Source organism: Amphibalanus amphitrite, unplaced genomic scaffold (assembly GCF_019059575.1).
Source record: "Amphibalanus amphitrite isolate SeventyFive unplaced genomic scaffold, NRLGWU_Aamphi_draft 000739F_arrow, whole genome shotgun sequence".
Taxonomy (NCBI): Eukaryota; Metazoa; Arthropoda; class Thecostraca; order Balanomorpha; family Balanidae; genus Amphibalanus; species Amphibalanus amphitrite.
In genome coordinates this window covers 239,859-252,379 of record NW_024882233.1, presented here as the reverse complement: position 1 = coordinate 252,379, position 12,521 = coordinate 239,859, and the positions used below count along the sequence as shown (strand labels likewise).

The 12,521-nt window shown below is 46.7% G+C and overlaps 2 non-coding genes across 2 annotated transcripts; one reads left to right on the top strand and one right to left on the bottom strand.

Annotated features, from left to right (window-relative positions):
• The first annotated feature begins 5,439 nt into the window (after positions 1-5,439).
• Positions 5,440-5,606, top strand: LOC122365442. Its single transcript, XR_006253752.1, has one exon. It is a non-coding gene; the product is annotated as a U1 spliceosomal RNA (small nuclear RNA).
• A 4,986-nt stretch (positions 5,607-10,592) lies between these two features.
• Positions 10,593-10,710, bottom strand: LOC122365437. The gene has a single exon (XR_006253747.1). It is a non-coding gene; the product is annotated as a U5 spliceosomal RNA (small nuclear RNA).
• Between the last annotated feature and the right edge of the window lie 1,811 nt (positions 10,711-12,521).

The following is a 12,521-nucleotide window of genomic DNA, read 5'->3' as shown; positions in this document are numbered from 1 at the left end:
GACAGAGACCGACAGCCGGACGGCGACGGCCCGTACAGGAACTGGACTTGCACTCATTAACCCTAGATACGACTGTTGAACGGGGATCTCGTCAGACTTCAGCCGGACTCCGAAACCATTTCAAGAACACTTTTCAATCACCCGCTTTCAAGACTATTGATATTGCTACTTCTTTGCAGATAAAGCTTGCAAGTTGGAATCTTAACATCCGTAAATTTATATTAAAACATGCTCGGAACTCGGATGATTGTTAATCCCTGTTCGTTCAAAATTTTACGTAAATCCTTCCTCTACTAAAGTTATCATCCTCATAGGAAACACCATCCATAGACCACCACATGCACGTTTTCATCAGCCGTGGAAAGCTCGGGAGCTTCCCAGCCCAAAGACATCCCTTGGCAGCCGTGAGAAGCTCATAGGCTTCCCAGCCCGGGGGCACCCCCGCGCTCTGCCCGCCGGCGACGCCTCTCGTTCCTGCGTGCTGATTGGTCGGGCGGCCGGCCGTCTCCGAGGGAGGGGGAGGGGAGGGGGAGGCCGGCGGCCGTCTCATGTGAACGTAGCGGCTCCGGTGCACACTGGTCGGAAAAGCTCCAGCGAGAGGCCAGCGGCCTTTCCGCAAAAGTTTTTTGCTTGTTATTCCACAACTAGTGAAGCAAACTTCATAAAACTTTGCATACCTTCTCTGTCATATGTAAGCTATCATTTGGATGTCAAGCACTAAATATATGACGTGAATCTGTTAAGTTATGACGTCATAATTGAGTATAATACAGGATCTAGCACCACTTTAAGTCAACAAGGGAAATTGGGAGCTGCTATTCGGGCACCGGGAATGGTTTCATGCACTCCTTGCAAGGTCCAGTGCTTGACTTTAGCATTGTTGACTTTGCGTGACGTCATTTATGACGTCACTAAGGCCATATAAGTTTTTCGTCAATAACTCCTGATCAGATGGAGCTAGAGAGTCGGGAAAGCCACCATTGGACTCAGGAAGACCTGCCGAATCGAATGATATGCAATATGACCTCCTTCAACCATTTTCGTGACCTGAGGGGCTTCGACCTGACCTTGACCCGAGGTTAACACCTTAAAGGGACCCTCCCACCTTCAAAAAAGTTTATGAATTGGCATGAAAGTGATGTCGCTCGGTTCAGAAAGAGCGAAAACGAATATCTACCAAATTTCACCGAAAAATATTCACCGGTTTTCAAGATATTAGACTTTTACTATTGTTTACTTTTTGGGATCTCCGCTGTTCCTAGCGACTTTATTTGAAAGCAATAGTTTGGCAGCTGAAAGTGCGGCACTTGTTGCGCGCAAAGCAGCATATACCACCGCGTGCTACAAAACGTTTTAGTCAAACATTTAAAAATCGTTAGCTATCTGCGCTGACGTCACACATTCCTATGCATTAGCCCCTCTGAGTCAAAATGCTGCAATTTTGAATTTCAATATCTCCGATTTAAGGCATTTCTCGATGTTGTGAGTGCCGAAACCGGTAATTGTGAGCCAGGGACCCCATTTTGGCTATCTCAACTCAAATCTAATGTTAAGGTGCAGGGTCCCTTTAAGTTGACTTCACCCGAACACCAAGTATAGCATTCAACGCGCCTGAGCTAGACAAACACGATGATGCCAAAATCGCGGCAGTGCGACCATTTTTGGCAAAGTAATTAACCTAAAACCGAGCCCGTGCCTTGTGGCACTTACCTGACCTAAGAGGTCACTGGCTGACCTAAGACCTTAAAATCGGGTAGTACCTAATTTTTGCGTCTTATAACGGCACACAAGCTTGTTGTTTCTGCGAGGCTCTAGCTCAATTAGAGGCGAAACGGCGTGGGAGTTGTACCAACCCTCCCCGGTCAATATAGAAAACCAATCGGTCCGGCCAGGGTTAAATACCGGAATTGTGATCTAATGTAAAAAGACGGCCCAAGGTAACCCGACGTCAGTGACAGGTGTCCTATATTTGCAGCGTCTTATATTCACGAAAGTTTCAATTTCCACTTTCTTCAGCCGAGTGATGGTTGTCAATAGCAAGGCTCTCTAAATGCAAGCCGTAAACGCCACGCAATATGTGGAAGGCTTTTGATGTCAATACATGCATAAATGCATACATAAAACGCGCTTTTCACAAAATTCATAAACTCAAGCGCATCTGTTTTTAATGACCAGTCAACTACGCATGGATGCGTGCAGGCCACACAGGTCAGCGTAAGCCGGGCGCGGCGGCCGAGCCGAAACTGGGGCGGGGCGGGCGGTAGTTGGGTAGGAAGAGCGGCTCCTGCAAATTTTGCGCAAATATGCGCAGTTAGCTTTTATGTTGCCCTGGTGTAAATTTAAATCCTACTTCATCTCACAAAAAATCAGAGTGGAACTAGATGGGACTACCTGTTGTTTCCTTACCTAAACTTTGCAGTTATATTCCAGAATCACTGTAGGAGAGCCTTCATAAAAAAGCTATAGTACATCTTAGTTAGGGAAAAAAGTATGCCAAAAATTTTGCACTGACCAGTCGGCAACTTCATAACGAACATTTTGATGCATAATATGTGGGATTTCAATTTGGTGTCTATCAGCAATAAGACTCTGAATATCCGGCACAAGAAACCTCTTGCTCCGCGTCAGTTTCCGAGTTCTGGGATACCCCATCTTCGGGGGCTGATTACAGCTATTTTTGGTCACCCGGATTAGTTTTTTTGGCCTAAGTATAATAATTTGATCAATTTCAAATCGATCTATATAGAAAATAATCCGAAACTCCGGAATCGCCCGTGGCCTCTCGTGAGGGCGTTTCCGACCAGTGTGCGGTGGCTCGGTAGTCGGTGCGTCTGCGTTCTCGGTCAGTTGTGTGCTGTGTGTGCGGGGAGAGGGACGCGATCTAGCAGTGGTGTGCTTATTGCGTACTTATCAGCGCAATGATTGTGGCAGCGCTAGTGTTACAATTAATAACGGGTGCTAAAACATGTGAGGTAGTTCAGGTCAAAGCACGATCGAATTGAGAGGGGTGGCGCCGTTTTCTTCTTTGGTGAGTACAGCCACCCACTTTTATACATTTCTTTTTCTGTACGCTTGTCATAAAGCACATCACTGCTTTATATCTTGTCCTTATCAATGCAGCGAGTTGCCGTAGGGTTTTGGTAGGATTACCGCGGAATGCACCTATGCTGGAAATTAAAGATAATTATCGTTGCCAAAACTTAACATGTTTTTGGTTATTGACGGCCACGGCGCCAATGCGGTGGACGGGGTAGGTGGGGGATGGGGAGGGTGCACCCCCAGTCACATTTCTCATCTGTCCCGGTTCAGACATTAGTTGATTCCTATAATATAGACATCATTCTATAGATAAACTCGTGTTAAGTAAAAATACTGTGTCATGCAGTTAATCTGACCAGCAATTTCCACCTAAAACTAACTAACCTTAATCTCACCACGATTTTTGGAGGCGTTTGCGGTTGGCGGCGGTCGTGCTTGCGATGCGGGCAGTTTTCATTTTTTTGCGGCATTTGCGGTGTTGTTTGCGGTTTGCGGCGGTCGTGCGCTTGAGTTTTTTAATTTTTTTGCGATGTTTGCCTTGGTGTTTCGGGCGTCCATTTTGCGCGTTTTTTTTTTGCGGTGTTTGCGTTTGTCGGCGGGCGGCCGTTTTTCATAAATAATTCAAATTTCCAACAATCGGATCTACAGCGCTCCTCGAAAAGCCGTACATGCGTACCATACAGTTTAATGAAGTAACAGCCGAATTCACCCCTACTTATATATAAGCCCTCATCAACAATATCTATCGAAACGTACAGTTATCGCGCAATCATGGCCATCTAGTTTCTTTGAAAGTTGACACACTGACTTTGACGGTGCTTGAAGCACTGAAACGTGTAGGTACTCAGTGCTGTCTCATTTGAGCGTTTCCCTCCTTGAAAATCTTTGGTTTAAGTGAAACAACAGATGTTTAGCCAGTTAAATTTTGGCTTATATGATCTAATAGTGGGCTTTTGATTGTCAGAATATTACAGGTCTCCAGGGCCAAGATTGAGAATAGCGAAGCAAAGAATGTGTAACGCGAGTAGGTACCTACCCAATTTGGAAATACAGCCACACTGCATGCATTGCAGTGCATGGTGACGAGGAAAGCTGAGATCAACGATATTACGTTGCTAAACCTCGTTTGTCTGTTTTGTTAGGTTAGGCTCTTTTGGTCTTATGAGACCATTGCGGAGCCGGCCGCCGGGAGGATAATAGGAATTAGGGTCTTTGTGGGGATAACAGGAGCACTGGTCTGGGCGGCCACCCAGCCCCTTAACACCGCACCCGGCTACGGGCGTGACATCCAAGGGGAGCTTCCCGAATTCCGCATGGGAAAAAATGCCCGTCCATCCTGGAGCAAGAGATTGAGGCGTAGAGGCGATGGATTTGACTATCCTGAGGATAGAAACGACGGAACGAATGACCAAACTTCGAAAGGAAGTCTAAACACTCATGCAATGCCACCTGTTCCGTCGTTTCCATCCTCAGGACATTCACATCCTTTCTCCACGCCTCAACCCCTGTACCGGGCTGGCTATGCAACTTTATTGCGTGCGGGCGGCTCCCATTGGAGCGCACCCCAGCTCCAAGGGAGCACACCCGTAGCCGGGTGCAATGGGTAGGTGCATACATTGGGGGCAGCGGCTGGTCGGCCTGTCTAATTTGATGGGCTCAGGCGGCCTCAGCCGGAGCCCCGGCGACTCTCTAGGGTGCTCTCCCAGACCAATGTCTCCCCCTAATTCCCATTATCCTCCCGGCTCTGCAATGGTCTTAATGGACCGAAAAGGCCTAACCCAAGCCCAACAAAACAAACAAAACAAACTCGTGCAATATGATTCTCTGGATAGGTGGCGAGTTTCACAAACCACCACTAGGCGGCAGTGGTGTTGCTCGCTAATCCGCTGCCAATCGATACCCCACCAACGTCCTATAGATGGCGGTGGTGTAGCCCGCTAGAGCTCGCTGCTAGTAGATATACTATCTAAAGGAGTCATGCTTGTGGTGACTGTTGACTTAAGTAGCTTGAAATAAGTCGATAATTGCAATAATTAAGGTAAAGTTAGCGAGCTAACTGGACCTATATGTGGTGTTAGGACTTATGATCTTGGATCCTGGATTTCTCAGGCTGTTGGCCTTGGACTTACACTGAAGCTTAGCTTCCGTTACGCCTCATAGAGGGCGTGTTGTAGGGTACAAAGTCTATGATCTCTTATTCTACGGAAATTTGCTAAGTGACTTATCACAAATCTATAATGCACATGGCCATTAGAAGGCAGGATATTTGAAAAATATACCAATGCAGCTTGCGCTGATAGTATCCTGTATGAGCTTCAGGCTTCCCAATGCTTGTCTACTTGGAAAAAGGTACTCATCAGTGACAATGGGATATATACGGAAAACTCGGCGGCGAAACTCATACTTACCTGGCTCAGGGGATACCGTGATCATGAAGGCGGTTCCCCCAGGGCGAGGCCCTTCCATTGCACTTCGGTTGGGTTGACCCCTGCGATTATCCCAAATGTGGATAACTCGGGAGTACAATTTTTGTTAGCGGGGTAGGTTGCGTTCGCGCTCCAACCCTTTTTAAGCATTCAAAAGTGAGGTGTGAAAGTGGGTTAAAAGTTAACACTTGAGTAGACAAGCGGTTACTTGAAGAGGGAATCGTTCGTTCACGAAGCTTAGAGACAGGTCAGACATCGGCATATTCAGATGGGTTCGTGCAGGGGCGTCGCCGACGGGGGGGGGGGGGGGTCGACCCCCCACTTTTGGCGATGCTGAGTATGCTTTTTTTAGCTATCATGTCAGGGAAGTTGGCGTCAGCAACATCAACAAATACAACGTCAGATTCAGAATCGCTTCAAGAGCTCCCTAGTCCCTATTGCTTATAGGTCAATAAGCTGTGGGCTAGAACATCAGCATGGCAATATGATTCTAGTCCCCTTTTATCCCTCAAATGAGCGAGCGCGTCAAAACTGACCCAAGCGTTCGTCTGATTGTCAAAATAATGGTTGCAGTCGATTCGTCGGATGACGTATCAGTAACTACGAGGTACCTGGCTAGCCTCAGCCCTGCTACCCTCGGACCTGCCTGCATAGGGGAAATGGGGTCAATGGTGGATCCCTCTGGGGCTTTCCTAATAAGACGCGCAAAAAGGAGTATATTGCAACGAAACTTCCAGTGACCTCGAGTTAATGAATTTTACACCTATTCTAAAAAAATGGCCCTGATTCGAATATGGATGACCTTGGTTAACATTTTTTGAGTTTTATTTGCTTCCACTTGCAAGTGTGGTTTTTGGGGCTGATTTCGAGTTTAGCGCCCGTTTGAACCGTTTGAAGCAGTTTTGATAAATGGTGGTTATGTAACATGTTACGAAGCTATCGTTGGTGGTTGTCAGTCACCCACTCTAGATGGCCGGCAGGAAGCCTGCTGGTCGACCTGACCTGACCCGACCCGATCTGCCCAAAAGGCATGGAGTCATCATTTTTATTTGAAAATATATAAGCATGACCTTTCCTCGATATTGAATAAAAAAGTGCCGAAAAAATGTACTTTATTGACAGAAAATATGTCAGATCAGGCTTAGACATACGGGTGGCGTGGCAAAACAAGGAAAAAAAAAAAAAAAACTAGTACGATCCGCTATGTCGAAGCCAGCCTGTCCGGGGGGGTAGGAGATGCCACACATGTTCAACTGGGTTCGTGGGGGATTGTACACAGAAAAATGTTGTATATGAAATTAGATGTGAACTTTGTCGCCAGGATGGACATGACTGTGTGTACATAGGTGAAACGAAGCGCTCCCTGCGACTGCGCTTCAACGAGCATGTACGTGACCTCAAAAATAGAACTCCAGATACTCCCATGGGAGAGCATTTCCAGGCCTCCCACTCTAATATTTCAGTAGATGGCAAAGTACCTCTCACTGTGAAAGTCATGTACAGGTCTAAGGACCACCCGGATCGAAAAATAGCCGAGTCTTTGATGATCAGGAACCACCGCCCACGTCTAAACAGTAACGACTCGTCATGGCCTATCCTGTGAAATTATATGTATGTACATTGTACATGTGTGTATATGTGTTGTGCGAACTGCTTTGAGATATGTATTAGTGATTTGGATTGTTTATTGATGTGCTTGTTTTCATTTGATTTGTATAGACTCACCTTCCACACGCGGTCTTCACAGATGTTAGGATAATTTCGTCTTAAACTGTCCTTACTTTCTTTCGGTGTAAAGCCTTTGTCATGATTTTCTAGCTTTATGAAGGTATCTAAACCTGATTATAGGTATTGTTATTGGCCGGTAGGTGTATCTAAACCTGTGTTCTCATAGATAGAGTTTTCACCTTTCAACGGAATTATAATACTTTGTTACAGTGGTACGATATCGATTTTGTCACGAACTGATGTACGTAATTTTGTAGAGGCAGTTGGAACGCGATGCGGCGAAACGAAACTATTGTTTATCTTGATTATATATGTTCGACAAAGGCCAGTGGCCGAAATATCACATATTTTCTGTCAATAAAGTACATTTTTCGGTTTTTTATTCAATATCGAGGAAAGGTCATGCTTATATATTTTCAAATAACTATTACAATGTTCCTCGCACAAGCACTTAACTCTATCAATAATTTTGAGTCATCATTTTTGTTCAAGACTAACATCAAACTCGTACTCGGGACCCCGATACTACGGCTCACTAAGTTCTAGCAGGCGGCCAGATTTTTCCTACTTTTGTGCGTTGACCTAAGATGACCCGGCCAAGACCTTGAAATTGGGCATCATTGGCTTTCTCTCATCACGGGCAGCATTCTCGCTCTTCCACGAAGCTCTACCTCGATCAAGGGCCGAAAGCATGCCTTAGCGTTACGTTGGTAAGCGTTTTACCTTAGCGACCCGTAAAATACGAATAAGAGCTAGCCTACAGCAACACAGAAAGCGTATTCGATAGCTTTTTTAAAGCTCCTTCGCCAACTTCGCCTCAGATGACTTCGGGTCTATGGCTTGTGTACCATAGAGTCCAAACAGCTAAACGGACGGATTTTGCCGAAACATTTGTTATGTAACAACCTATGATTCAGTGAATGTGTATGATATTCATGTTATCACCATCGTTTTTGTTTCGTCGAAACACGTCGCATGGCTTACAATTTGAACTTGAATAGAAAACTTGACATCAGGTAAAGCTCATGACCTGACCAGAAAAGAACCTGCTGCATATGGATCGATCTGTGTTACTGAGCTGAACACACTCCAGGTGCTGTCATCGCTCTACAACGTCTCCATTAAAAGTTGTTGTCGAAAATGTATAGAGACCTTTGATGACCTAATCACTGACCATTCCAGTCACCACTGGTCATTAGCTGCACCTTGTCTCTAAAATGAACAAGGTGCCATGGCTACAAACGTATCTAGCGTTTTTAGCATATTCTTTCAAAGCGGAAGGCATCGTGCCTTTTCCCATATCTTATCATGATTGGTGAGGTCACATACCTATTTGACCTGACTTCACTTCTCAGATGTAAAATCCCAGATCCATGAACTGTTGGCACTTATAATCCCATTCATTACACCAAATTTCAGACTTATAGGAGTCAGGAGATAATCTATAGGAATGACAAGATTGCAGTTTTAAGAGGCATTACAACTGAACTTGACATGACATTTTGACCTGACCTCAGGTGACCTGTGCTTGATTTTTATGCACGATGCAAAATTGATGTACAATAAGATATACCGCTGCTTTCGCGGCGCTGCGCGCCGAGGTTTTTCTCCGGGCACACGAAAAAACCGGGAGTGTGGCTAAAAACACCCCTACCCATCAAGACGAAGACCGGGAACCCGACCCCCCACTCAAAAATCCGTGGCGACGCCCCTGGGTTCGTGATTCCTGTAGGTATTTATGCATTCAGATGCAGACTCGATGCGGTCCGGGGACCTATGGATGTGCTCGCCACATTGTGCTGTTACGTAGGACCCTGCCGCACAGGCGATTCTCGTTTTTCTATTTCCGGAGTAGTTCATAATCGATGTGAACTTCCTGCATTCCGAAGGCAGACGGACTAGAGCGAATCGTCTTCTTTTTCTCGTTGGTGTCTAAGATCTTCAGGTCTACATAGACATGCCGTGGAAACTGATGATCACGAGATGAACTATATATACCTACATCTTATCTAGCAGCCTATATACACGCAGTGCCGCTTTAGACACAACCTGTGACACATTTATCCAATATATAAAACGACAATGTATTCAAATACACAATAAAAAAAAAACAGAGCTTTCGGTAACAAATACCTTGATCACTGTGTGTCTGGACACACAGTGATCAAGGTATTTGTTACCGAAAGCTCTGTTTTTTAATTGTGTATTTGAATACATTGTCGTTTTATATATATATCTGTCATGGATAACACACATTTATCCAAGACACATTTATCGTTGCTACTAACCCACAGGGTATCTATATGTTAATAGACATTGTTTTAGTATAATCACGATCATCAAATTTGCCCTAAAAGTTGTGATAGTTTGGACACTACCTGTGCGGACTACCGACCACTTTGCGCCGCAGTTCCATTGCGACGGGTAGTAAAGGAATCTTGGGTGGGACGGGTCACGGGAGTGCCCCGCTGGGGCAAGCCCGCCCAGCATGTTTGTTTGTATGTAGGTATCTGTAACAACAAAAACCTTTGGCATATCGACGCGTTTTTTCCAAACCTCACATCAGTTCTTCAGTAATTTCCGGGAAGCACGAAAGATCCATTTTAAAAAGCGTACAATCATCCGATCCTGATCAAATGTGTGTCCGTAAGTTTCTTTTGGCATTGCCTTACCTGCCAAGACACTGATTGACCTAACCTGCCTTCAGAAAAACCGAGTTCAAACCTACCGTTTTTGAAATTTTCTATCCAGCTTATCGGACATTCGCAGGAGAACAGATGTGGGATTGAAAAACGCGCAACTCTTAATCCTGGCAACGTTAACCTCACGACGCAAGATATTTTGGAATTATACAAGTAACTAGAATCGCTCATTAAAGGGACCCTCCCACCTTCAAAAAAGTTAATGAATTGGCATGAAAGTGATGTCCCTTGGTTCAGAAAGAGCGAAAACGAATATCTACCAAATTTCACCGAAAAATATTCACTGGTTTTCAAGATATTAGGCTTTTACTTTTGTTTACTTTTTGGGATCTCCCCTGTTACTAGCGACTTTATTTGGAAGCAATAATTTGGCAGCCTTAAAGTGCGGCAGACGTTGCGCGCAAAGCAGCGTATACCACCACGTGTTAACGATGGTTTTAGTCTAAGATTTAAAAATCGTTAGATCTCCGCTGACGTCACAAATTCTAAGGGGGCATTCCAATGCATTAGCCCCTTAGAATCCGAAAACTGCAAGTTTGAAATTCCATATCTTCGAATTAAAGCATTTTTCGATGTTGTGAGTGCCCAAACCGGTATTTGCAGGCCATGGCCACCAATTTGGCTATCTGAACTCAAAACTAATGTTAAGGTGGGAGTGTCCCTTTAACCATTCTTACCCATCTGGTATTGTATTAGTAGGCCACCATTGTGGTGGCCGTAAGAAATTCGGCGAATACTCATTTGAGTGTTCCCCTCCACGGAAATCTTTAGTAAAAGGCGAAAGATTTGTACGTTTTGAAGGGAAACCAGAGATGGCTCAGCCGGCGAATTTTCAGACTATATCATGTACTAGTGAAGTTTCCATCGTTAGTTTCAGGTCGATAGTGGCTAGTACAGCTGAATTTCTATTGTCTGTAGCAAAAAGTACATTGTAATATTATCAAATGGGACCCACACCCTTCAGAAGATTTAGTCACTTAGAAATTCTTACATTCCCCTGTCAACAAAGCACCATATTTCTCCCGAAATTTGAGCCCCTCATTTTACCCCATCTAACGGGTGTAGACTTCACTGCAGCTTATCATACCTGCCGCTCACTCACACGAACCTGCCCACTCGGGCTCATATGGCCACAACGCTGGTTCTAGGAACTTTCGCGTCCTGTCTTTTCAGCATGCTGTGGAACATGCTACAACACTGCAAGAACGTCGCGTTAAGTATTTGATAACCACTCCCTATTTCACCGTTCAACCATAACGACCTCCCCTGAACCGCTCCTGGCGTCGCCCCTGCCGGACGCTCCCGGCGGTGACGCCTATGAAGGGAGCGGCAGTCGGCCGGCCGCCGCCGGGGCGGAGCGTCGGTGGTCCCGGCGGACGTGGGGCTTGAGGCCCTCTGAGGACAATGTGGGCCCTCTGAGGCCGGCGTGGGCCCTAGCTGTGGCCAGCGTGGAGCCCTCTGAGGCCAGCAGCATCGGGCCCTCTGGTGCCAGGCCAGCGTTAGCCACTTTGAGGTCAGCGTGGGGCCCTCTGTCCCTTGACGTCTGAGGCTGGTGCTGGACCATCTGAAGCCAGCGCTGGATGTTCTGAGACTGGCGTCGAGCTATCAGAAGCCACCTCGAGGGCCTCGACAGTCAGACTTCAGCCATTATGCATGTTTGAGTCCTCTTATGTCGGAGTGTGCCCTTCCCTTAGAGGCCGGTATGGACCCTCAGCTGGGTGCGGGCTAGCTGAGGGCTATGGGCCGGTTTAGGGTCCTCACGAGCCCACCTAAAGCCCTCAAGAGTCTGCATAGTGCGCGGACTATCAAAGATCCGTAGGCCCGCATCCTGCTGGGGTTCCTGGCTTTCCAGCTCCACGCAATGCTTGGGGCTGCTTGAACATGTCATTCAAGCTTGGCTCCTGGGTCACGTAGCGACATGCGGTAGGCGGCATTCTGAAGCCAACGTCGAAAATCACGAAGAAATTACTTCAGTCATGTTTCAGAATTCAGGTGAATTGAAAGTTGAACTCTTTGCACGAGGAGCTGATTGACGCATCCCGAAAACAAATGCTCAGAGGGCAGGGTAATGACGGTGTCCCAGACTCCCGTGCCATCAAGCTCCTCCAGGACGACTCCCAGAGCCGCAACACCAGTCTCCGATCTCGAACCTGCTCGGGGGCCAGTACAAGTCCACGCTGCGCTGCGTCAGCGGCGGGAACCAGTCGGCTGAAGTTCGAGGCGTTTTCACACCTCTCCGTGCCGATGCCTGCCAGGGCCAGTCAGTGCTCGCTCCACGAGTGCATCCAGCTTTTTGTGGAGGGCGGCACAATCAGTGGCTGGAGTCCAGCCACTGATTCACTGATTTCAGCCACTGATTTGACACTCCGGGCAAGTCCAGCCGCTGGACTTGCCCGGAGTGTCAAAGCAGTGACGACCGGGCCACCAAGCGGCTTGACATCTGGCGTCTTCCACCAGTTCTGATCATCCACATACAGCGCTTCTACAGCGACGGCGCGTGGAAGAATAATCAGTCCAGCGTCCTGGTTCCGCTAAAAAACCTGGACATGTCACCGCACTTGGCTACCAAGGATGCGCACCAACAGCACCACAGGTATCACCTGTACGGTGTGGTGAACCATTTCGG